This window comes from Hyperolius riggenbachi, chromosome 12 (genome assembly GCF_040937935.1).
Source record: "Hyperolius riggenbachi isolate aHypRig1 chromosome 12, aHypRig1.pri, whole genome shotgun sequence".
NCBI classification, from domain to species: domain Eukaryota; kingdom Metazoa; phylum Chordata; class Amphibia; order Anura; family Hyperoliidae; genus Hyperolius; species Hyperolius riggenbachi.
The window spans coordinates 140,119,121-140,145,545 of NC_090657.1; the positions used below are offsets into that span (position 1 = coordinate 140,119,121).

At 43.0% G+C, this 26,425-nt stretch overlaps 1 protein-coding gene across 8 annotated transcripts in view; it reads left to right on the top strand.

Moving 5' to 3' along the window:
• The window catches only part of ARHGAP40 (Rho GTPase activating protein 40), a 209,621-nt gene that overhangs the window by 140,728 nt on the left and 42,468 nt on the right, over positions 1-26,425 (top strand). The window lies entirely within an intron of this gene.

Sequence of the window (26,425 nt, forward strand, 5' to 3'; positions counted from 1 at the left end):
GGAAGCAGAGAAAGGGTTAACATCCTGTGTTTACATATTATCTGTCTGCCGAGGACTGCTGAATTTCTGTGCTGACAGAGCTGAGAGCTCAAATTACACTTATTGCTTACGGATGAGGGGGATAGGCAGGCTCTTTTCTCTAAAACACACAGGGTGCATTTCTTTCTGGTTTACTTGTATCCTGTGCAAGAGTTCAGGTCCACTTTAGGAAAAACCCTGCGGGACAGAACTTCACTTGGTGGAGGTGCCTTGTTATATGTAGCTCCCTGATTTTTTGTTTTTTTGTGTGAAACCTGTGGACAAGTGACACACCTCCACTTTGTGGATTGTTCCATTTAATAGGCCTATAGCATCATATGGACACAATGTCGTGTCTGGTATAAATAGTTTTTCTTGGTGATGCTGTAGTATTGAGTTTGAGCAATGCCCATCCTACCTTGAGTTTTTGATGAATACTGGATGCTCTTCTGATTGATGGCTCATTTAACTTGAATGTGTCGTTCACCAAAGCAGATGTTTGTCCCTTTATCTTTGACAACGAAATTATGCAGAAATTACTTTATAATGATCTTAAAGCACGCCTGAACTGAAAGTTATATGGGGTCTGGCATATTTACTTACTTTTAAACAATGAAGATTACCTGGCTGTCCTGCTGAGCCTCTGTCGCTAATACTCTTACCCATAGACCCTGAACAAGCATGCAGAATTAGGTGCTCTCACTGAAGTCTGACTGGATTAGCTGCATGCTTGTTTCAGGTGTGATTCAGACACTATTGCAGCCAAAGAGATCAGCGGGATGCTGGCCAACTGGTATTGTTTAAAGGAAAATAAATATGGCAGCCTCCATAGTTTTCTAAGTTCAGATGTACTTAAAAAGGTTGCTATGAATAGTGACATTTTATCTACTATGGTTTTAGGCTGTGGGTGTTCTTGGTATCCATTTTCTGCTCCACCACTGATGAAGTTCACAGAAAACGGTCATAAATAAAAACACTATCCCCTCGGTTAAATTCTATAGGTTACAAGGAATGTTGCATACACTATAATCAGATCTCCTACTTTAGACAGGATTAGTAACAGAGCGATGGCTACAGTGCGTGTAGGTTTGCTAATCATTGTAGGTGATTATGTGTCTGGAGTTGTAATGATTCCTGAAGTGTGAAGCTAGTTTCACATGCAGAAATATGGGCATTGCTGAGGCATTACTGGGTAGAACGTAGTTTAAACAGAACCTGAAAAAGTACTGATTCAAACTGTTGTTTAAGCTTACAGGCCTTTTTCAGAAACTCCTAGCTGGCTGCAAACGGAAAGGGAAAAATACATTTTTATAACATAAAATTACAAAATCACTCTTGTGTAGCACTGATACAAGTCATAGTGAATTAATGATGGTCGCAGCAGCTACTACTGGAATCACCACCGTGCTTCATAATGTAATATCTAGTTCTGTTGTAAGCAGCACACTTTTACATTATTTTGAACGAGTAGCTTTAGCTTGCCCACGAGAACTCTGAAGGTTCAATCCAATTCATTTTTTTTCTCCTAATTTTTCACCTAGGAGATAATTTTTCATCTTCTGTTTAAAATAACTTTTCAGTTCATAAAGTTCCCAAAAAAAAGTAGGTGCAAAAGTTAAAATTATTTTGAGTATTTTTTTGCTTGCTGGTGGCTTAAAATGCATTTTATTGATGAAGTGTAAAAATATAACCTAGGACTAGGAGAAAATATAGGAGAAAACGTAAATTGCATATGGCTCTGTAGCCTGTAGAGCTTGATGCTCTTGCTCAGTGAAGCCCTTATTAACTCTTTCAGGTATTAAAAACAAAAAGGAGTTGGTTCTTAGAATTTATAATTAAGTGACTAATCTTTTTGAGCAGAGAGGAAATTGCTTTTAGTTCTGCTTTAAGAACTCGTGCAATATTTCTTTTGTTGCAGTTGTATGGGAAGTGGAAGCCAGCTGTGATATTGTTTATAATTTTCTGACATGTGAATGGCATTGCTTGAATTTTGAAGTTAACCTTCCAAAGTGCATCACGCGTAGTTACACATTACCACTGTACCCCTAAAAATATTCCTGCCGACCACCAGTATACCTGTTAAAGGGATACTTAAGTCTGCACAAAAAAATGACTTTTACTCACCTGGGGCTCCCCTCAGCCCCCTGCAGCTGAACGGTGCCCTCGCCGTGTCCCTCCGATGCGCCTGGACTCGCCGGCGGCCACTTCCGGTTCGGCCGTCACCGGCTGACAGGCTGGGAACTCGGCTGATTAGCCGCGTTCCCGGCCGCAATAGCGCCCTCTATAATGCTATTGCGGCCGGGGACGCGGATAATCAGCCGCGTTCCCAGCCTGTCGGCCGGTGACAGCCCAACCGGAAGTGGCCGCCGGCAAGTCCAGGCGCATCGGAGGGACACGGCGAGGGCACCGTTCAGCTATAGGGGGCTAAGGGGAGCCCCAGGTGAGTAAAAGTCATTTTTTGTGCAGACTTAAGGTTTCCTTTAAAACAAATTTCCCTCTTGGATCCTAGAACCAGTGGCTTGACCAGTGGCCAGAGGTTTCAGGTTGTCCCCTATGGTGGCTACTGTTAAACCGTTTGACATATTTCAGCCCTTTCTCCCACCATTATTTAAGTGTGTTGAACTGGACTTAAAGGCAGAGGTAAAGTTTCCCATCAAAGTAGCACTGCAAACAGACACCCTTCCATTCAGTGGGGTAAATTCCTTACGTGAAGGGCCTGTCACACTGTGCACACTATAGAAATGCACTATCCATGGCCATGGCTTTGTATCTGGCCATTTATGTGGGTTGTAATATGCAGTGTTACTTTTCTAATGAGAGACTGTAGATACAGGTGGTCCCCTACATACAAACAGGTTTAACATGTAGAAATATGGATAAGTGCTTTACTTTTGGACAATTCTGGATTTGGACATATGATATAAACTGTTTTGTTGTTGTTCTGAATGTGCTTTTAAAATGTTTTAAACTACTTACGGTATATTATTCTTTACAATACTGTAACATTTAAAAGCAAAAATTATTCTCCGCTGAAATGCCGCCCACGTTGCGATTATTCTCTGTTGAAATGCTGCCCACTGTACGATTTTCTGTTGTTATTCTGCCTACACTGCCCACTGTACGATTTTCTGTTATGCTGCCTACATTGCGATTATTCTCTGCTGAAATGCTGCCCACTGTACGATTATTTTCTGGTGTTATGCGGCCCACATTGTGATTATTTTCTGCTAAAATGCTGCACACATTGCGATTTTTTTTTCTGGTGTTATGCTGCTCACTGTACGATTATTTTCTGCTGAAATGCTGCCAACGTTGCGATTATTTTCTGGGGAAATGCTGCACACATTGCGATTATTTTATGGTGAAACATTGCTGCATTACGGTTGTTTTATGGCGAAACGCTGCCCCATTTCAATTATTTTATAGTGAAACGCTGCCCCATTACGATTATTTGGCACCTATGGGGGGGGGGGGGGCGGCATCCAAATTTTCGCGAGGGGACCCAGTGATTTCTAGGCACTCCCCTGACTACTACTTAAACTAGGGATACCTATAGACTTAGCTATCTATACTAGGGACACCTATAGTATACCTACATTGGGGACACCCATGCTAATTTATATAGCGCCAACATATTACGCAGCGCTGTACGGAGTATGTATGGTCTTGTCACTAACTGTCCCACAGAGGTGCTCACAATCTAATCCCTACCATAGTCATATGTGTATGTATGCATCGTAGTCTAGGGACAATTTTTAGGGGGAAGCCAATTAACTTATCTGTATCGTATGTTATTGGGGTGTGGGAGGAAACTAGAGTGTCTGAAGAAAACCCACACAGATACGGGGAGAACATACAAACTCCTTGCAGATGTTGACCTGGCTGGGATTCGAACCGGGAACCCAGCGCTGCAAGGCGGGAGCGCTAACCACTATGCCACCATGCTGCCATACTACTGTACTATATTGTACTGCCATGTTGAGCAGAACTTCAGAGTACGTAGTCATGTCACTGACTATCCTCTGAGAGCTTACAATCTAATCCTGCCATAGTCTAATGTCCTACCATATTATTATGTATTTATAAAGCACTGGCATCTTCTGCAGCACTTTGCAGAGAACATAGTCATGTTACTGACTTTTCTCAGGGGAGCTCACAGTCTAATACCTACCACTATTTTGTGCAAGAGAACACTGGCTAATGTGTGGGTTTTTTTTGAGGGGAGGGGGGGGGGGGGGGGCGTTTTCTACTTGGTTTTTTAGGGTCACTTCACTCATACCCGGGGAGAAAACATGGCCCCACCGACTTTGGGCTGTACTCCTACTAGAAAATTTTAATTGGCCTCACCCACTGTATGTTATGGACACGCCCACTGCATTCTCTGGCCACACCCATTTTCGCCAACGTCTTCCTAAGGGTGGTCATACATGGTACAATTTTTCATTTTTTTTCGATTAGATAATTTAGTTCGATTATTCCGTTAGATCGAATATAAAGATTTTTCCAGCATGTCCAATCTGATTTTTCTTGAAAAAACGGGATAATCGTTCGAATTTCTTGATCGAAAAAAAAAATATTTTCAACTTTCATTCAATTCGATCATTTAGATCGAATAAACTAAATAATTGAACGTTTTTATTGTACCATGTATGGCCACCATAACGGTGCATGTTTTGCAGCCAACCTCACCTATGCACAGGTGGGATAATTAGTGTTTCAGCTACATGGATACCACCTAGCTGAGAAACTAATTAACCCACCTGTGCATAGGTGAAGCTGCCTTCAAAACATGCACCATTGGAATTTACAAGGACAGGTTTGAGAAACACTGCATTAAAGTGTACTGGGGGAGGGGGGAAAGAATAAGATATACTTACCTCAATAGCATATAGTTCTTCAGACACCTCCAGGCTCCCTCTGTCATGCTGCTGTATGCCCGGTTCATGGCTCTGACTGGGACCAGTTGGGGCCCTGCGCATTTGCTTCTCCGCACATCTCCATGTATTGTGCTTCCGACAGCTGTGCAAAGCAGTCATGGCCGAGACTGTCCTGGGCATGCAAAGTTCAGAGTCAATCGGAACTGCGTATGCCAAGTATCCTCCAGGAGATGACTGAGACACACAGCCGTGTGGGAGCACATACAGAGAGGGCACGTGGATGGACAGCACAAGCTGCCTGGAGATCTCACCAGAGTTCTGAACAGGGGGCTAACTACAACAGCAAGCTGGAGGAGAGGTTGGAAGCATTGAGGAGGCTGATGGAAGATCACTTGGTAAGTAGGTTTAAGCACTCCCTCCCCACCCCCCCACCCCCACCCCCAGGTTTACTTTGTCTGTTTTTCCTTAGTTTTTATTTTCTGCTGACACTTTAAAAAGATCCAGCTCAGTTAATATCTATCTATTGCAAGGATTAGTGGTAAACATTGGTTTAGCTTTCTTACTTTGTTTTTATGTGCATATAAAACCTACTCATTCCAGTCATATAAAACACAATTATTTAACAGTGTTTCTAATAATAGCTGGGATTAGGAGTGTCAGAATTTGCTGCCAGTGAGTGGATTGGTCCACGTGTATAATGTGAGCACAAATGTCTTCTGCCATGAGCAGCTAATTATTCCAGCGGCAAGGCCAAAGGTTCTGGCAATAATACTCTGAAGATAGTACAGACAGCACTGTTACCTGTCAGCTTAAGATTCAACCATCTGATAGATCACCCTCTAATATCTGATCAAAGAGGGATTTATTGCTGCCACACACTGCAAACAGATTTTCCATTTTTTTTCAGCATGACCTCCTAGGTCAGTGCAGATCGTGGGTGGGGATGAAACTTGAGACCCCAGGACTAATGCGTACCAGTTGTCATTCTACCCATATTCACAAACAAACTAATTTGGAGGTGCCTAGTATTAAACACTTATAAACAGTAAAGTAAAAGGAAAGGTAGTGTTGATCTTGCCTATCCTAAAGCAAAAAGCCAGTATAAATGGATAAAAAAAAAGTTTAAATCAGATGTTTATCACAGAAGGGGGAAGCCTCTGGATCATAACGAGGCTTCTCCCATTCTCCTCAGCAGCCCAAATCCATTGCTGGCTTCCCCAAAGAAAGGTAAACAAAAACAACTTCAGAGTCTGGTGCACACAGGGGCAGTAGAGGATTCCGGATCAGGCTGTGTTGGAAATAGCTGACCCCAATCGCATCCGCTTTACTGCGCAGATGCAGATGGTTCATGCCTGCACAGTAGTGCGGACCTGGTTGGGATCAGCTATTTCTGCCAGAGCCCATCGGAAAGCTGCTACTGCACATGCGTGCATTGCTGACAAGCCCTTGTCAGAAAACATTCTGGGGTCCCAGCAATGGATCCCCTCTCTGGTGAGAGGACGGGGGAGGTTTGTTTGGGATCCAGAGGCTTCCCCCTCCCTAGGGGCACTTTTTTTTCCCTTGAGATTAAAAATGGATGATGCATTTCTCAGGACTTCACTCGCTTCCTTAGATCTGTGCAACAGTGCTTTTGGGTCTGGGCCAACACAAGTGAGCCCCTCTGTCGTACCTGCCTATGCCTGTGTTCTACCCATCTATTCCTCTATAAACTGAGTAAATTGTACATACTGTGTGTGTGTGTATATGTATATATATATATATATATATATATATATATATATATATATATATATATATATATATATATGTATATATGTATGTGTATATATATATATATATATATATATATATATATATATATATATATATATATATATACATACATACATACATACATACATACATACATACATACATACATACATACATACATACATACATACATACATACATACATACATACATACATACATACATACATACATACATACATACATACATACATACATACATACATACATACATACATACATACATATTTTTTTCTATCTGTAAAAATGCATAATATTGATTCACTGTCAACAAGATCTGTACTGTGATGTTCCAAAGCCAAATGTTATTATTGTAGTACACAGTGCATGCACCAGAGGTCACTGTTTCATCACGTTGGACATTTCACTTCTAATGGGATTCTTTATTTACAGTTGTATTGTATACTTTGTACATGTCATTAGTGTTAGATGTATTTTTTATTACCTGCTTTGTGTTCTGAGATTCAAATTAAGGATGTGTTCCAAGAATGTTTTTTTATAAGTGGCATTTAACCCAAATTAAACAATGTTTTAACCATTGAAAATCACAGCAATTCCTGTAGCTTTTTCAGCGATATAGCTTGCTTTCTGAACATCCTGTGGGAATGAAGAAAGGAGGAATATTTCTGTACAGTCGTCACTACACAGTGCGTTCTAATTAGGCCAGGAATTTGTTCAAGAAACATGCTTTTATTTCAAATGTTGTAACGCCTCCCAGAGCTGGGACAAGGTCCTCCAGCACCCAAGGCTGAGACACCAAAGTGCGCCCCTCCATCCCTCCCACCCCAGCCGTCAGACACTGATTGCTATTAGACTAAGAAGCGCCACAAGGCCCACAACCTCCCCAACACCTTAATATCTAGTTATCTGGCTTGCAGTCACTGCCATGTATCCCCTTTTCTTATTTCTTTCTGCTTCAAACACAATTAGGAATGAAAGCTGAATGAATTGTGCGCCCCCTCCTACACTGCGCCCTGAGGCTGGAGCCTCTCCAGCCTATGCCTCGGCCCGGCCCTGACGCCTCCCAACTTTTTGAGATAGGAAAGAGGAACACTTTAAAGACACGCCCCCTGCCACACCTCTAATTATGTCCACATTCCTTATCAGGCATACCACAAAGAATTTGAAAGCATATGTGCAGTGTTGTAATTCAAACTGCACTAAAGCTCTGTGAAGAACATTCTACTTTGTTCTCCCCATCAGCCCGCATTCTAGGCCGCATGGCCGCTGCACCGCAGCAACAAGAGCAGTGTCTTCAAATGCCCGCATGTGCATGATCAATTCACTCTCATTGGATGTTTTCCGTTGCCAGGCAGAGTAGGAGCAAGAGTGGTTTTCTCTTGCTCCCATCTTGTTGAGGTCACGCAGCCTGTTGGGCAGTACAAAAAATAAATTCAAATGTTCTATACAGAGTTTCACAGGGTTGCATCCCCTGTGCAGATGGACAATTGTGCGGTCAGTAACTTTATGGCACAACTTCTTTTAGGTAAATCGTACACACACAAAATTAATCACTGGCTTTTATGAAAATTGCTACACCTTTTGTTAATGATGATCACAGAAAATTGCTTACTTTGATAACTGTGCTTTAGGGCTCTTTCACACTAAGATGTTGCGTTTGATGCGACGTTAAGGTCGCACAATGTGCCCCTAACGCAGAGCATGTAGGTTATAAAATTGGACGTTATTTTGTACGATGTTAAGTGTCTCTTGGTACGCCGTTGTCGTCGCATACTGATGGAACGAAAACGGCGCATGCATTACGGTTTAAAAAAAAAAACATGACTGAGCATGTGCAACACACAACGCAGAAAATTTATTGCTAAACGCACAGCATGCAGCACTTTCTAAATATTACTACACGTTCCACACAACGCACCGTGTGCACTGTGAATGTCGCACAGACTTTGCATTACTGTGCGTTAGTCTGCGCTAACGTGCGACTTTAACATCGCACTGTGAAAGAGGCCTTAAAGTACATCATGTAAATAGCAGAAATCTGATCAAATACCAATCGAAAAGGCTTGTGTCGCTAGGTTTGCACTGCTTCATGGGCCTAAAGAAAGGCCTCTTTGTTTATGCATTTTACTTCATTTTGATCTTATCAAGCAACATATCTAGTTTATTTAAAGAAGTATATGACCTTCCCACCTTAGCACAGGTCAGACAGATTGGATACTGTAAAGTCGTGAACAGGTTACTGGTCACATCTCTGTAAAGAACCAGATCACACTGAAGCACAGACTTTCATGCCTCGCCTAGTTTTGCTCCTCCACACACTTCAGCTTTCTCAGTAAAGCTGCACAGCTTGTGTTATTTTAAACCGCCTGTGTAAATCAAAGAAAACGACTGATATGGTAGATCTCGTTAGTTAAGATTAATGGAAATTAAAAACGTCCAAAATGAGCACCCCTGGAGAGAGCTTTCACCTGAAACTGGCCACTCTTGTTTCATTTGGAATGTACAGTCTGCTAATTTAAAGAGAACCTAACCTCTGTCTACAATCCTGTACAATTATACCAATTGGCTGAATAGACCAGTGATTATATAAGCTGTATAAATAGACAAGACAAATAACATTTATATCGCGCTTTTCTCCTGGCAGGCTGAAAGCGCCAGAGCAGCAGCCACTAGGGCACGCTCTATAGGCAGTAGCAGTGCTAGGAAGACTTGCCTAAGGTCTCCTACTGAATAGGTGCTGGCTTACTGAACAGACAGAGCCGAGATTCGAACCCTGGTCTCCTGTGTCAGAGGCAGAGCCCTTAACCATTACACCATCCAGCCAACTTTATCAGACTTAGGGCCCGTTCTCACCTGAGCGGGAATTGCGCGATTCCCGCTCACGGCAAACCGTTAGCGGTTCTGCAAGAACCGCTACACAATGTAGCGAGTGGCAGTGTTCTCACTGTTGCGGTTAGCGATAACCGCAACCGCGCTGCATGCAGCGGTTTGCTGGCGACAAGCGTCCCGCGATTAGCGATCGTGATTAGCGTGCACAGCATGCTAATCGCGATCGCTCCAAAACCGCCGCAGTGTCCAGTGATTTTTCTGCGCTAATCGCAGGAAAATCACTCCCGCAAAACGCCGGCGGTAATCGCCGGCGTTCTGCGGTTCTAAGTGTGAACGGGCCCTAACAGTTGAACTACTGGCTCAGCAAAACAGCCCATGTTGTCATTCACTCCCTGCTGCAGGTTGCCTGTGGCTGAAAGGTTTGGTAAATGTCAGCTGTAAATAACTGTAGTTTTAAAGTGTCAGAAAAGATGTCCCAGCCCTGCTTAGAAGAACCAGCCTGTTCCCTGTCTCTCTCCCCCCCCCCCCCCCCCCCTCCTCTCAATGGCAAGATGTTTGCAGTAGGGGTAGTCAGACTGCAACATAATGCTCACTGGTCACTATCAGGGGTGCTGCTAGGCCTAGGCAAATCAAGTGGCTGCTTGGGGCCTCAACCACAGCAGGGGCCTTCTCTCCTGCCAGGGCTGCCTTGTCTGTGACTTGTATGGCTGCCACTTCCTCCCCGTCACTCACACGCAGACCTCAGATCTGCAGCAACCTGAACAGAGGGGAGAACAGCACAGTGACCATGGAGTACATCTAAAATGCGAAAGTGAGGTCATTGGTTGGTCACTACCTGCATTTGAAGTGTGCTGCTCGGTTACTGTGCACTGCTTTTCTCTTTTTGAGATGCCTCTGATTTGCAGGTCTGTGAGTGTTGGGGATTGTGAGGGAGCAGGAAGCTACATACCTCCAGTGACACCAATGCCCTATAAGTGGGGACAAGTCCTTTGGCTACCTATACAAGTGGCTGAATAGTGTACTGGTTAAAGGCTCTGCCTTTGACATGGAAGACCAAGGTTTGAGTCCTGGCTAGGATAAGTACCTATTCAGTAAGAAGTTCTTGGGCAAAGCTTCCTAATGCTGCAGGGTGACCTCTTTAGTATAAATAAACCTATAATAATTGGAACTGTGCTGCAAAACACTCCCAAGAGAGACGCATGTAAATAGATACATATATAAAAATAGGAGACTCCCCACATCTGCAAATGAAAATAAAGTGCTGGTGCACTATGTGCAAGTTTTGGAAAGGAAAGTGCAAACAATACAATAAAAACAATACAAAAAATATAAAAATGGTGAAAATATCACATATCAAAAAGCTGTTTAACAGTGCTGACTGAGCTAAATGCTCTATACCATACTAGCTTAAACTACAGTGCCTAAGGAATATACCCAAGAAGGTGTATATATGAGGTAAGATAATGATAGGGTAAGGTGAAAGCAGTGAGGCAGATTGAGAGCAGAGTAGGGAAATAAAGATGCAAGGCTCACCTAAATGAAGCGGTACGGGGCTTGAGGACGGCTGCAGGGCGCTCCTGTGCCCGTCCGACTAGTTCCGCCGAAGCTGCAAAGGTCCCTTTGCAAATTCGGTAGAACTAGTCGGACGGGACCTTTACAGCTTCGGCGGAACTAGTCGGACGGGCGCAGGAGCACCCTGCAGCCGTCCTTAAGCCCCCATACCGTTTCATTTAGGTGAGCCTTGTGTCTTTATTTCCCTACTCTGCTCTTAATCTGCCTCACTGCTTTCACCTTACCTTATCATCTCACCTCATATATACCTTCTTGGGTATATTCCCTTTATGCTGCATACACACTTGAGATAAAAGTCTTTGGAAAAGTCAAGATCACAGACCAATTTTACCCCCTTCCATGTAGTATGAGAGCCATACTCTACACAGTCTATTCCAGGGATGTGGAGTCTGAGCCGGAGTCGGAGCAATTTTGGGTGCTCGGAGTCGGGAAAAAATGCTCCGACTCCTAATGAATTTGTAACTGTAATTAAAATAGAAAATATGATAAAATGTTCTATTTCTCAGATAATACTCATTAAAAATAATGTGTATATATACAGTAATAGCTGTGCTCAGTTCACAAAAATGAAATAAACCAATCAAAATGAGTTACTTGTGCTGCTTCAATAAAGCAGTCCCCTTATTTTTAAAGTCAAATATACATATGTGATTGTGACTGTACAGTATATATGATGTGTACACAGGAATCTCTTATATATATTAAATAACGTCTATGCTGTAAGAATAAAGCCTGATGTGTAGCCGTGTCACTAATAGAGATGGTCAATGAGATGGAAATAATTCTGCATTGATGCTGGTTTATGCAAATGTTCTCTTTGCTCATGAAATCAAATAATTTGATATGTTGTTAAAATTTGGTTTGGTGACTACAAATTAAAGGGTACCTGAGACGGATGAAAAGAAAAGTTTTTTTTATACATACCTGGGGCTTCTTCCAACCCCCTTCAGGCTAATCAGTCCCTCGCTTGCTTCCTTCACCACCTGGAACTTCTGCTATGAGTCCCGGTAATTCAGCCAGTCAGAGCAGTCTGGCTACGTGCCGCTTCCACAGCCAGGAGCATTCTGCATCTACGCAATAGTGCCGCGCAGGTGTAGTACGCTCCCGGCGGCGGAGTGTGTGCATGCGCACTACACCAGACTGGCTCAAGTACCTGGACCCATAGCAGAAGATCCAGGTGGCGGAGGAGGACAGCGAGGGACTAATTAGCCTGAAGGGGGCTGGAGGAAGCCCCAGGTATGTATAAAACTTTAATTTCATCTGTCTCAGGTTAACTTTGTTACACAGTAGTACTATACTCTACATATGCACTCCCCACAGAGCTGCAGGGAATCCACTGAGAATGTTGTGCACATTGAACAGAGAGGTGTTGTCTGTCACCCATAAACCTTGTTCAGATTGTGCATGAAGAATGTGTAATAGAGGAAGAATCTCCTCATTCCCCTGCAGAGTACCTGCACACCACTCTTACATGTACCCACAGTTACATTGCCTAGGGCCTGATAGATGTTCTTTGTTCCGGTTTGTACCTTTTACAAGTACTCTTACCAAGGACTAGTTTTAGTCTAAAGGGAATAAATATAGTAGTCTACATATCCTTCTCACTTTAGTTGTCTTGTAAAATTCCTAAGCGTTGGCAGTTAAGAGACGAATTTCACGTTACATACTGTTAATCAATAAAATTATAATATGCAAATTAGAGGAGTCGGAGTCGGTGGAATCCTAAACTGAGGAGTCAGTCGGTGGATTTTTGGACCGACTCCACAGCCCTGGTCTATTCTATGGAGCTGCACTCCCCATTAGATAAAATCTTTGCAAGATGCTGCACACAAAGATGCCCGTACACACTCAAAAGATCATTATCTGCAAAAGATCTGTTCCTGCAAAAGATCCATTCCTGCAAATAGCATTCATAGTCTATGAGATCTGCAGATCATCATACACACCTTGTTTAACAGACTTCATCTGCATATCTGGCAATCATCTGCAGATCTGAAAATCCATCCTGGTGGATCTGATCTGCAGATGATTGTCTGTTAAACAAGGTGTGTATGATGATCTGCAGATATCATAGACTATGAATGCATTTTGCAGGAATGGATCTTTTGCAGGAACAGATCTTTTGCAGATAATGATCTTTTGAGTGTGTATGGGCATCTTTGTGTGCAGCATCTTGCAAAGATTTTATCTAATGGGGAGTGCAGCTCCATAGAATAGACCAGGGCTGTGGAGTCGGTCCAAAAATCCACCGACTCCGACTCCTCAGTTTAGGATTCCACCGACTCCGACTCCTCTAATTTGCATATTACAATTTTGTTGATTAACAGTATGTAACGTGAAATTCGTCTCTTAACTGCCAACGCTTAGGAATTTTACAAGACAACTAAAGTGAGAAGGATATGTAGACTACTATATTTATTCCCTTTAGACTAAAACTAGTCCTTGGTAAGAGTACTTGTAAAAGGTACAAACCGGAACAAAGAACATCTATCAGGCCCTAGGCAATATAACTGTGGGTACATGTAAGAGTGATGTGCAGGTACTCTGCAGGGGAATGAGGAGATTCTTCCTCTATTACACATTCTTCATGCACAATCTGAACAAGGTTTATGGGTGACAGACAACACCTCTCTGTTTAATGTGCACAACATTCTCAGTGGATTCCCTGCAGCTCTGTGGGGAGTGCATATGTAGAGTATAGTACTACTGTGTAACAAAGTTAACCTGAGACAGATGAAATTAAAGTTTTATACATACCTGGGGCTTCCTCCAGCCCCCTTCAGGCTAATTAGTCCCTCGCTGTCCTCCTCCGCCACCTGGATCTTCTGCTATGGGTCCAGGTACTTGAGCCAGTCTGGTGTAGTGCGCATGCACACACTCCGCCGCCGGGAGCGTACTACACCTGCGCAGCACTATTGCGCAGATGCAGAATGCTCCTGGCTGTGGAAGCGGCACGTAGCCAGACTGCTCTGACTGGCTGAATTACCGGGACTCATAGCAGAAGTTCCAGGTGGTGAAGGAAGCAAGTGAGGGACTGATTAGCCTGAAGGGGGTTGGAAGAAGCCCCAGGTATGTATAAAACTTTTCTTTTCATCCGTCTCAGGTACCCTTTAATTTGTAGTCACCAAACCAAATTTTAACAACATATAAAATTATTTGATTTCATGAGCAAAGAGAACATTTGCATAAACCAGCATCAATGCAGAATTATTTCCATCTCATTGACCATCTCTATTAGTGACACGGCTACACATCAGGCTTTATTCTTACAGCATAGACGTTATTTAATATATATATATATATATATGAGATTCCTGTGTACACATCATATATACTGTACAGTCACAATCACATATGTATATTTGACTTTAAAAATACGGGGACTGCTTTATTGAAGCAGCACAAGTAACTCATTTTGATTGGTTTATTTCATTTTTGTGGACTGAGCACAGCTATTACTGTATATATACACATTATTTTTAATGACTATTATCTGAGAAATAGAACATTTTATCATATTTTCTATTTTAATTACAGTTACAAATTCATTAGGAGTCGGAGCATTTTTTCCCGACTCCGAGCACCCAAAATTGCTCCGACTCCGGCTCAGACTCCACATCCCTGGAATAGACAGTGTAGAGTATGGCTCTCATACTACATGGAAGGGGGTAAAATTGGTCTGTGATCTTGCCTTTTCCAAAGACTTTTATCTCAAGTGTGTATGAAGCATTAGGCACTATAGTTTAGGCTAGTATGGTATAGAACATTTAGCTCAGTCAGCACTGTTAAAACAGCTTTTTGATATGTGATATTTTCACCATTTTTATATTTTGTATTGTTTTTATTGTATTGTTTGCACTTTCCCTTTCCAATACTTGCACATAGTGCACCAGCACTTTATTTTCATTTGCAGATGTAGGGGGAGTATCTTATATATTTATATATGTATCTCTTTACATGTGTCTCTCTTGGGAGTGTTTTGCAGCACAGTGCCAATTATTATAGGTTTATTTATATTATATGCCTGACACTGTAACATTTTCAGACTGCAACCTCTCAGGGGAGATACAGAAACTTATAATGTATTATTACTTGTGACATTATACATCTAATATTAGGTGCCTTGGCTTGAGCACGGCTTGCCTTGTTTTTAAATGGTTTTATTCTTTGTAGTTGGCATTAATAAATAACATTTCCATTTACTTGGCTTTTGGACCAATTACTTTGCTCTTTGATCTAATAAGACTTTTGATTATATATGGGGGTGCTTTGTTTTGTTGTTTTCAGTCATTCATTTAGGTTTCATTACCTATCCCCTCACCTTTCAAACCACTGGTAGTACAGCAATATTATTTGCTTAATCATGCATGCTCCTTTTCTTTTGGTTTAAGCTTGAGAACAGACCAGTTGAATCCCACCTCAACTTCATTTGTTTGGAAATAAATGCAGCTTCAAAATGTAACCATAGAGAAGAAAATTCTGCATGAACTTCAAATGGTTTGCACTTCATTGTCCTACTGATTACTAATATAGGTAATAAAACTCCTGAGAAAAACAAAGCAGAAAGCAGGGCACAGCTAAAAGTGAAATAGCTCAGGATTTGTCTGTATGGCCGCAGAATAACTTTAAGAAACTACCCTCATGTTCCTGAGACATTAAACACTGTAAACCTCGATTTTCTACCTGTAAATAAAGTATGGGATTCCAGCAAATGTCCTATGTAGGATTACGACCAGGGATAGTCCATGAGATACAAATAATAAATTCACAATTATAGAAGCTTTCTATGGAAATGTATGCAGCTTCAAAATGGATTAATCAAATCCCTTATTTACAAGCTGCATGAATTTGTATAGAAAGTTTACATAACTCTACATCAGGGGTGTCAAACTCAAATAGATGGAGGGCCGAAATGAAAAATTTAGAAAAGGTCGAGGGCCAGCAGTCATATTTAACCCCCCCCCCCCCATTTGGAATGATCGCACAGCACCTGACATTTTGTTTGCATTGCGTGCTATAGCCGCAGTGGGGGAAAAAAACCCTTAGTATAGGGAGATAGGTAGCCAGGTATTGGTGCCCCCAGTATAGGTAGCAAGGCATAGGTGCACCCAGTATAGGTTAGCCAGGTAGGTGGCGCCCAGTATAGGTTAGTCAGGCATAGGTAAACTCAGTATAGGTTAGCTAGGTAAGTGCCCCCAGTATTGGTTAGTCAGACGTAGGTGGACCCAGTGTATGTTAGCTAGGTAAATTCCCCCAGTATAGGTTAGCTAGGTAGGTGCCCAGTATTGTTAGCTAGGTAAATGCTCCCAGTATAGGTTAGCTAGGTAAATGACCCCAGTGTAGGTTAGCTAGGTAATTTCCCCCAGTATAGGTTAGCTAGGTAAGTTCCCAGTATAGTTAGCTAGGTAAATACTCCCAGTATAGGTTAGCTAGGTAGGTGCCCAGTATAGGTTAGTCAGGCATAGGTACACTCAGTATAGGTTAGCTAAGTAAGTGCCCCCAGTATAGGTTAGTCAGACATAGGTGGACCCAGTATATGTTAGCTAGGTAAAGTCCCCCAGTATAGGTTAGCTAGGTAGGTGCCTAGTATAGGATTGCTAGATAGGTGCCCAGTATAGTTAGCTAGGTAAATGCTCCCAGTATAGGTTAGCTAGGTAAATGCTCCCAGTATAGGTTAGCTAGGTAAATGCCCTCAGTATAGGTTAGCTAGGTACATGCCCACGTCTCTCATTCCACTCTTTGTTAACTACCTCAATTCCAACAGAGCCAAACTCTCCTTCACATCACAACATAGTAACATATCATTAGAATTCCTTGATCTTGTTCTATTCCACAATAACAACCAAATCAAAACCAAAACGCATTTCAAACAGGTGGACTCTAATAGCTATATCCACTTTAGCAGTTTTCATTACAAGCCTTGGACCACTAACACCCCGTACAACCAATTCAGACGTATACATAAGAACTGTACAGATGTCAAAGATTACAAAACACAATCTAGCATCCTGGTGAACAAGTTTAGGGAAAAGAAATACCCTAAAAAACTGATACAAAATGCGAGACACAAAGCTATGGAACCCCCGAAACTCAAAACCACCCAAGACCCTACACAAGACCGCAATTCAGATACTACATTACGATTCATTACCAAATACAATACCCAACACACAGCCATAAAAGACATTCTTACACACAGATGGGAAATCCTGCAGCAGGATCCATATCTACGTGACCATATCCCCAACAAACCCATCATGACATACAGGAGAGCGCCCAACCTCCGGAATCTACTGGCCCCTAGTAAACTCAAATCTGAAAATAAGGATGAAACATTACCGGCAGGCTCCTTCACCTGCCTCAAAAAACGGTGCCTCGCCTGTAGTTTCATCACCATCACGGATCACATCATATCTCATAGTGATGACACAGCATACCCCATACACAAACATATAGACTGCGATACCAGGTTCGTAATCTATGTGGCCACGTGTCCTTGCAAAGTACAATACGTAGGACGCACCAGCCAGTTATTGAGAGAAAGAATTGGCCAACATAAACGGAATATTCTTAAGGGACTCGCTACTCACAGCCTGTCTAGACATTTCGATCAGGCCCACAATAGAAACGTCACAGATGTGTCGTTTGTAGCACTGGAATCCATAAATCCCATGAAACCAAACGCAATTCAAACACTTAAAAACAGAGAAATATTCTGGATTCAGACATTGAAAACACTTGTACCCAGGGGGCTGAACGAACAGTTAGAGAAAACTTTCTGAACACATAGGTCCAATGCCCCATACCTCACTGTCCTTCCCTCCCTCCATAAACCTAGATGGAGAGAATGCAGGACACGTTACCTGTCCAGCATCATAATTGTTGTCCCCATCCTGTCACACACTCGACCAGCGGAATGTAACACATACAGTCCCAAGACCAGTCCGGATCAACACCGACCATAAATTAAACTCACATACAGTCGCTCTCTTTTAATCTTATTTGTATTATAATAACTTTTTGATTCTTAATTTTTTAATCTGATCCCAAAATTTTTTTTATTATTCTTTTGGTTTTATTCCGATTTCCCCTAATCGTATGTTCCCCTTTCTCTCACGAGTACCAAAAGTGAAGACCTATTCATGATGTGTCCAATTCATCACTGTGTCTGGGGGGCCCTGAGCCCTCCACGTCGAACCACCCTACCTTAAAAGGGACCAATGACCCCCGCATATGCGTTTTAGGTTTACTAGGTGTACATATAATGTTTGCACATACAGTATGTATATCCCGGTATGTTTATACAAATGCATGAATTTATGTATTTATATGTCTCTGCATCCTGTATTCCATTTGTTTATTCCATATGTCAATATGAGAAATGTTACCTCCCCTCCCCCCAATCCTTTCCCTCTTCCTACCACTAAACACCGGCCGCCCCCCCCCCCACCCCCCTCTATCCACCTCCTTCTCTCCCCCCCCCTATCTTTTTCCCCCTTAAATTTTTCGAACCCCCAAACCCCTCTCCCCCCCCCCCCCCCCCCCCTGCGCTGAGGCCAGGTACATGAGTGCGTGGCTTTTGGAGCAATGAGACACCTCTATTCTGTCCTCCCTATACCATGGACACACCAGCCACTCTTATTACCTACCCACCATTTCACACATTAATGCATAATATGACCCATACATTAAGTCACCATCACACAGCACTCACTATTGGGGGTGACCCACATCGGATACCCTTCACCATTTACTATTTTCCACATTCCTGGAAACATGTAAAAGTGCATGGCTTGGAAGGCCTTTAAGTCATCTTGTTTATACAAGTACATATGTTTTGCCCATCTAGGACACCGTAGAATAGCCCAAAAGGCTCTTTCCGTATATGTAGAGTTACTTGTTTCCGTCTGAATCCCCATACGGATACAAGCCCATAAGAAAGATGGCGGCTCAGCCATCACGCCCTGAGCCAGCGCACTTCCGCTCTACACAGGACTCTACGAGCGGCGTGCGCGGCGTATAGTTGCACAGCCAGGTAGCCAATCCCCTCCATCCCTTACGTCACTATGCGGAAGTCCATTTAGATACGAGTGTGGCGCCAACATACAGCAAAGGCGCCACACTCGTCCACACAAGGATACTGGTGAGTTATGCATATATGTTCCCCATTTTTCCTCTTCACCCTATCTGTTTTTTTCCCTCTGATAACCTGACATAGTCCACCCACTATCCTCTTACCCGTCCGCACGGTCTGTTTGGGATAAGATACCTGATGTTCTTACTTCAACTTTGAGATCATGTGTATCAATGTAAGGATACAAACTATATTGTTTTTGGAAAACTGCAATTTTGCCTTGTGGGGATATTGATCAGGGATAGCCAATGTTATTGCACATATATATGCTCAATGTGTTTACGAAATATATACAAGGTCCAACCACACTAAAGGTTGGGCAGGAGAAGGGTACATCTGTAATTAAGTGTATTATACACAAATCAAGGGATGAACATGATGGTATTTATTATGCAATTGTCTCACGTTACAGTATATGTGGGTTATCATGTGCCTATACAACATGGTGGGTATATATTACCCACAGATACAGTCGATCAATGTAGCTTGGTGGGTATATAGGACCCATAAACACAGTCAGAAGTTTCTAATCAAATAGCGCAATCATTTGTACACTTCCCAACTTTAACAATGTTTGATGGTGTTTTGGATTTTTGAATATGTGAATTTTTGGGTTGTTTTTATATATGATCTTCTTTTTCTTTTTTTCTCTTCTCTTCCTTGTTGTTCCTTTATATATTTCAGTTGCTCCTGCTGTAAAAGTTTTTTGCCTGAGGAAGCGGGCTTGGGACCCGTGAAACGCGTTGCAAATTGTATATTTTATTAGGAGTATTTATTAAATGTACTTTATTTATACACAAAATTACACTTGTGTGTGTTGTTGTTGGACGGGTAGGTCCACCCCCACCGCCCACAATTTTATTGATTTTAATTGGCAATCTTTTTTACTCTATTGGCGCCTCTGTATAACACATTATGCCCAGTACAGGTTAGCTAGGTAGGTGCCCAGTACAGGTTAGCTAGGTAAATGCCCAGTACAGGTTAGCTAGGTAAATGCCCAGTAATTGGCATCCACTTCCTTCGACAGCCGCCGCTCCTTTACCTCCTGGAATCGGCTGCCCGTCCTGCATTGAAGTTTGCTCCCCCTATCCTTTTTGCTGCATGCAGCACCGGCATCAGCAGTGACGCTAAGACAGAAGAGCAGCTTCCCAGATAACATTGCGTATACAGGAAGTACTTCCTGTATACGCGCCTATTATAACGGAGCCGCCCTGCTGTCATCCCGTCACAGCCAATTCTTGTGCTGTATGCCTGGCGGCGAAGAGGGTCAAGGGAGCTGACTTCAGTGCAAGACGGGCCGCCGACTCCAGGAGGTAATGGAGCAGCGGCCAAGGAGGAAGAGAGCACATCCTCCAGGCACGCTCTCACTAGTACACAAAAAATGGCAAGAAAAGATGACGGGAGGGGGCGGAGCCGGGAGCATGGCCACGGGCCAAAAATCAATGTTAATTATAAAAGCACTGGCGGGCCAAGTTTTATGGTGCTCGGGGCCAGAGTTTGATGCATGTTCTCTACATCTACTTTGATATTTTGCATCTCATTAGCTGTCCCTTATTAGAACTATAGATAAAATGGCTTGTAGGATATTTTGCAGCCTATAGTGAGTGTGTTCTGTAGGCTTTATTCACATATTTTTGGGTTCGGTAGTTTCCCAACTCAAACCAGTACATTCAACAGTAAGGAGTCTTGGGGCAAGGCTCTCTAATTATCCTAGTTAGCCGTGGAACGCGTCCTAAGTGGCTGCAGCCCTGAAGCACTTTGAGTCAGATACAAGACAAAAGAACATTTCTATTGCGCTTTTCTCCTGGCGGAGTCACACAATGATAGCAAGTGTGCAGCCAGTGGAGTCTGATTTGAGTTAAATTATGTGATATTTGAGTCAGTGACTTATGTTGGGAATACACGGCTCGATTCTGAGCCATTTAGATGTCTCGATAATTTCATACTTGTCCGCTCTCGCGCCCGATCGTTTCTGCGCTCGATTCTGCATGGAGGACAATAGGATAAGATAAGAAAAACGAAATGAAGATAAGAGAATCGCCCACAGAATTGAGCGTGGAAAACGATCGGGCGCGGAATTGAACGGCAATATCAACCCGTGTATTCCCAGCATTAGAAAGAATATATAAAAGATCACCATAATTGCCTGGCAAGTAGCAATTTTTGTAAAAGTTGTTAAAATGGAAGCCTCCATATAGCTGTCATGGCTGGTTTGGATCGGGAAATTGTAAATCTGTTGATAATTTCTTATACAAAGTAGATTTTCATAGCGGTGATCCCACTGTCCCTTCGCTTACGCAATAGGACAGCAGGATGGCTGCTATGAAAATATATGTTTGGTCAGAAACTAACCTTCACAAACAATGTGAGTTTTAAAAAAAACAAACGAACAAAAAAATACCTGGTGCCATGGAGGGGTTTGGCTCCTTTAGTTATTATTATTGAATTATAAAGCACAACACATTCCATGGCGGTGTACAGATTAAGAAACAAACATGGAGTTCAGACAATGGTGTACATAAAACATAGACTTTGGTACATAATACAGAATTGGTAGCCATAGTAATTATAGTGATAAATGCGACACGATGAACAAATGTATTGCAAATTCTAATGCTGGGCATACACGAGTCGACCAAGCGGCTCGATTAGCCTCCGGATCGACTCCCGCGCGTCCCCACGGGTGGCCGGATCGATTCCCGCTCGTTCCTGCGGGCGCTCCTTATCTTCTGCTCATGCTAGTAATATATAAGATGCATACCTAGAGTGTGTATTAGATTTAGTAAGGTGCACATCTTGGTCAGAGGTTGAAGGGGAATGGCCTAAATTAATGTGTGCTCATCAGAAAAAGTGAGTTTTGAGCGTTTAAAAAATTCAATGTATGGAGTGACAGATGTTTTTTGTAAGGGAATTCCAGAGGATGTGAGGAGGTGATTCTAGAGCATACATGTCAAACTCCGGGCCATGGGCCATACTTGGCCCTCGGAGCCATTAACCTCCTTGGCGGTAACCCTGTGTGTGACACGGGGTAAGCCGACGGAGGGTGCCGCTCAGGCCCTGCTGGGCCGATTTACATAATTTTTTTTTTTTTTTTTGCTACACGCAGCTAGCACTTTGCTAGCTGCGTGTGCATAATGATCGCCGCCGCTACCCGACGATTCACCGCTATCTGCCGCGCTGTGCCGCCCCCCCGACCCCTTGCACTGCCTGGCCAATTAGTGCCAAGCAGCTCTGAGGGGTGGATCGGAACACCCGCTGACGTCACGATGTCAGTGACGTCATCGCGATCATCGCCATGGCGATGGGGAAGCCCATACGGGATTCCCTGCAGGGTAAAAGCGCCGGCGGCGATCGGAGGGGTGGGAGGGATAGCGAAGGGAGGGGGGAAGCATGTAGCTAGCGCTAAGCTAGCTACATGCTTTAAAAAAATTTGGCCCTCAAGTGGTTTCCCCACTTTGCATTGTTTGGCCCACTCTAGACCACCAGGGAAGCTATATTGGAGGTGAAACCCAAGAACAGCAGGGAGGTAGGGGAAAATCGCTAAACACTAGGGAACTGTATAGGGGTGGCTGAGGGTCTCTAGACACCAGGGAACTGTATAGGGGAGGGAGGACCTCTAGACACCAGAGAACTTTATAAAGGAGGAAGCTGGCCAATAGACATTGAGGTTGGCCCGCGACTAGGCCCCAGTGTACAATTTTTGCCCACGTCTAGGTTCCAGTGTACAATTTCGGCCCACTTTGTATCTGTTTGACACCCCCTGTTCTAGAGGCTGACAGAAAAAGGTTGTGTATAAAGTGGAGATTGCAGTAGGGTTTGTATCAGGGAACAAGTGAGGAAATGTATAGGGGGTAGAGAGTAGATGACTAAAGCCTTGTACACACAATCAATTATAATTGGCCGATGATTGGCCAATTTTACCACCGATAGGTAGTATGAGGGTCAAAAGGTTTTGACTACTATGAGCAGACTGTGCAGGTAAGCTCCCATACTACATGGAGGTTGTAAAATTGGCCAATTATAATTTATAGTGTGTACGAGGCTTAAGAGTTTGAAATGGATCCTCTGGTAAATTGGCAGCCAATTAGACAGAGAGAAGCAGCAGAGGAGGAGCGAGAAGAAAGATGAATGAGCCGAGCAGTCAAGTTTAGTACAGGTTAGAGGGGTGTCAGTCTGTTGGTAGGCCACAAAACCGTATATTACATTAGTCCAGATGAAATGTATATGAGCATTTACTAACATTTTAGTAGTGTCCTTGGTGAGAAAAGGTTGGATGAAAGATATTTATTTGAGCTGGAAATGAAAGGCGCTGGTTAGAGAATGAATGTGAGGGGGAGAAAAAGGAACCCAATAACACCCCTAAGCAAGATTATAGGGTGGTGTTAACATTTATTATGTCAGACAGAGAAGTGGAACAATGATTTACATTTTACTCATTAAGATTTAGAAAGTGAGAGGTCATGAAAAAGGATAGAGCAGACAAGTAATCATAGTACGGCCTCGTTCACATTAGTTGCGCATGATAAACGCACATGCCGATGCGCGTTTCATAACTTGATTCAAAGGGTTGCGGTGTGCTTTTTTTTTTTTTTTTTTTTTTAAGTGGACCCATGCATTTTACATACGCTTAGGCTACGTTTCCACTGTAGCATGGTATTTTCGCCTGCAAAAAATCGTATAAGATTTTTCTGATTGGGGAAAATTTGCATATAAATTTGTACATGTTTTTATGTGAATTTTCGTACCCGAAAATTCGCATTAGTTAAATATGCATATTCTGCCTAGTAACAGCTTAGTCATGACTGCTGACAACTTCCTGTAACCATGGATCTAATGCGAATTTTCGGGAAATTAACGCATTGCCTATACAAAGCATTGTACGCGAAATGTACGCGATGTCCGAAAAAATTATACAGGACCTCCGTTTTTTTTTCACGGGTACGAACGCTAACGAAAATTCGCATTGAATGGAAACAGCCCCATTCACCACCATTAGTTGCAAAATCAATGCAAATTTTCTGAGAGAAAAATCTGACACAAAACGCACAAGTGGAAACCAAGCCTTAAGGTCAGTACACACGCCGGACTGGAGGCAACGACGGGTCCGTCGTCACCTCCCGCTGGGTGGGCGTTCCAACGACAGTCCGGCGTGTGTACACACTGTCGGCGGACTGATACGGCTGTTTCTGAGCGATCCGCCCGGCGGTTGCCTCCAGTCCGGCGTGTGTACGGACCTTAAGGGATACTATCGATTAACATGTGTTTTTTAATCTGGGATTGAGAGAGTTCCTGAAGTGCTGGTAAATAATGATGTATACATTTCATTTGCTTATCTCTTTTGTTTACTGTAACAAATTCCTTTCACTCTGAACTGACTGCACTGTCTGCTCATTTCTGACCGGAGAGTTGAGGTGAGGGGGGATTTCCCTCACTGTTATTTCTGTGTGTAACTGTGTGTGAGAAAGCTCTCAGAAGAAGCTGCATGTTTCTGAGCTGTCTGCAAGAGAGCAAAGGAAATGTTTTAAACTTGTAATTGTCTGTGACAGCACAGCTTTTCATATTTTTGGGGGGCTTTCAGGGAAAAATACTCTGTAGTCTGATATGCAATAAACACTGACTGTGCATTGTCCCAATAGAGCTAAATCCTATACACCATTGTAACGATTGTGGGATTCTCTCCGTGATCAGCGCACAAGACGTGCACTGACACTGCGGAAATCCTCCACAAGCGTGTAATTTGAGAAAACCCAGCAGAAGGTGCAATGCACCTGTAGAGGGAAATTCCTGTCGGCAGGTGGAGCTGTGGAGTGCAGAGGAACAGCTCCTCTGCCCTACCACACACGCCAGACAGGAATTGTACGAAGGGAAGAAACGCAATCGCAAGAGAGGCGATTGAGAATGAGCACAGAGACAGATTGTAAGTGTGTGCACCAAACTAGTCGCCAACCCGCGACGGTGCACACACCACAGCAGATATGAAGCAGGAACGCGATCGCGAGAGGTGCGATCGCCAGACTTGACACAAGGCTACAGCAAGACAGAGCACGAGAGTAGCAAAGGCACAGCAAATCATACAATGAGGAGATACGGAAAATAATGCTAGCTAAATGCGAACACCGCACTCATTCGCAACAGTGCACGCGTTTATGCGCGGTCTCCACGTAATAAGCACAATAGAGACAAACACGCCTAACTAACCACCGACAGACAAACATAAAACAAAGGACGCGAGCGCTTGCTTAACGGTTACCTCACCGAGCCTCCAGCAAGCGTTTGTAGCAGACAAGACAGACACACGAAAACAGGAACAGGCGAGAGATAGGATCCACAGCACTAGCGAAAAGAGGCCAGTGCGATCCAGGGAGACAGAGAGATGGAGATCAGACGGATCCACAGCACAAGCGAAAAGAGGCCAGTGCGATCCAGGGAGACAGAGAGAGGAGATAGCTGGTAGCAACCGCTGCTCCAGCTATACTCCAAGAACAAAGATCAGAACGACTTCCTGTCGACCACAGCAGGGACAGGACAATCGCAACAGACAGACAAAACAGATATGCAATTGTAACTGCAGCAGGGAAACCTGCCGAGTGCAGTCCCAGGAATCAATCTAAACTAATATGCAAACAATGAGCAAGGCTGACACTCTCCAGAGTGTTTCACAGGATGAATCCTTATGACCAGCAAAGGTCTGTGATATCACATGGTATATACAGAGCAAGCCTACAAGGGATGTGGCTAGGCAATTTGCATGACAAACGTATGCAAATTCTTCAGCAGCAGCAAGCTGAAAAACTGACAAAAGGTCTCTCTTCCAGAGACCTGCAGAATTCAGACCTGAACAATGGTCAAAAAGCTGCCTGCCTGCACAGGCAGCTGAGCAGATCATTACAACCATTAATTAAAGCTTTTGCCTCTGATATTTAACATGAAAAATAGGAAAATGTTTACACAGCTACTTAGACATTATTTGTACAATGTCATTTTATAACACTTGGGTATTAATAGTATTCCTTTAAGTGCTTGATCATGTGTGTTGTTTTTTTTTTTTGTTAGTTTGTTTTCCAGCATGTTTTGCTTATTTGAAGTAGCATTGTCAATATAGATTTGTTTTCATTTAAATTTTTTTTTTTTTAAGTACGGGTAAAAAACACTATCTCCAGAGTGCATTGCTATGTGCTTCTATGCACTAAAAAAGCACATCCATTCACTTGCATCGATGTGCG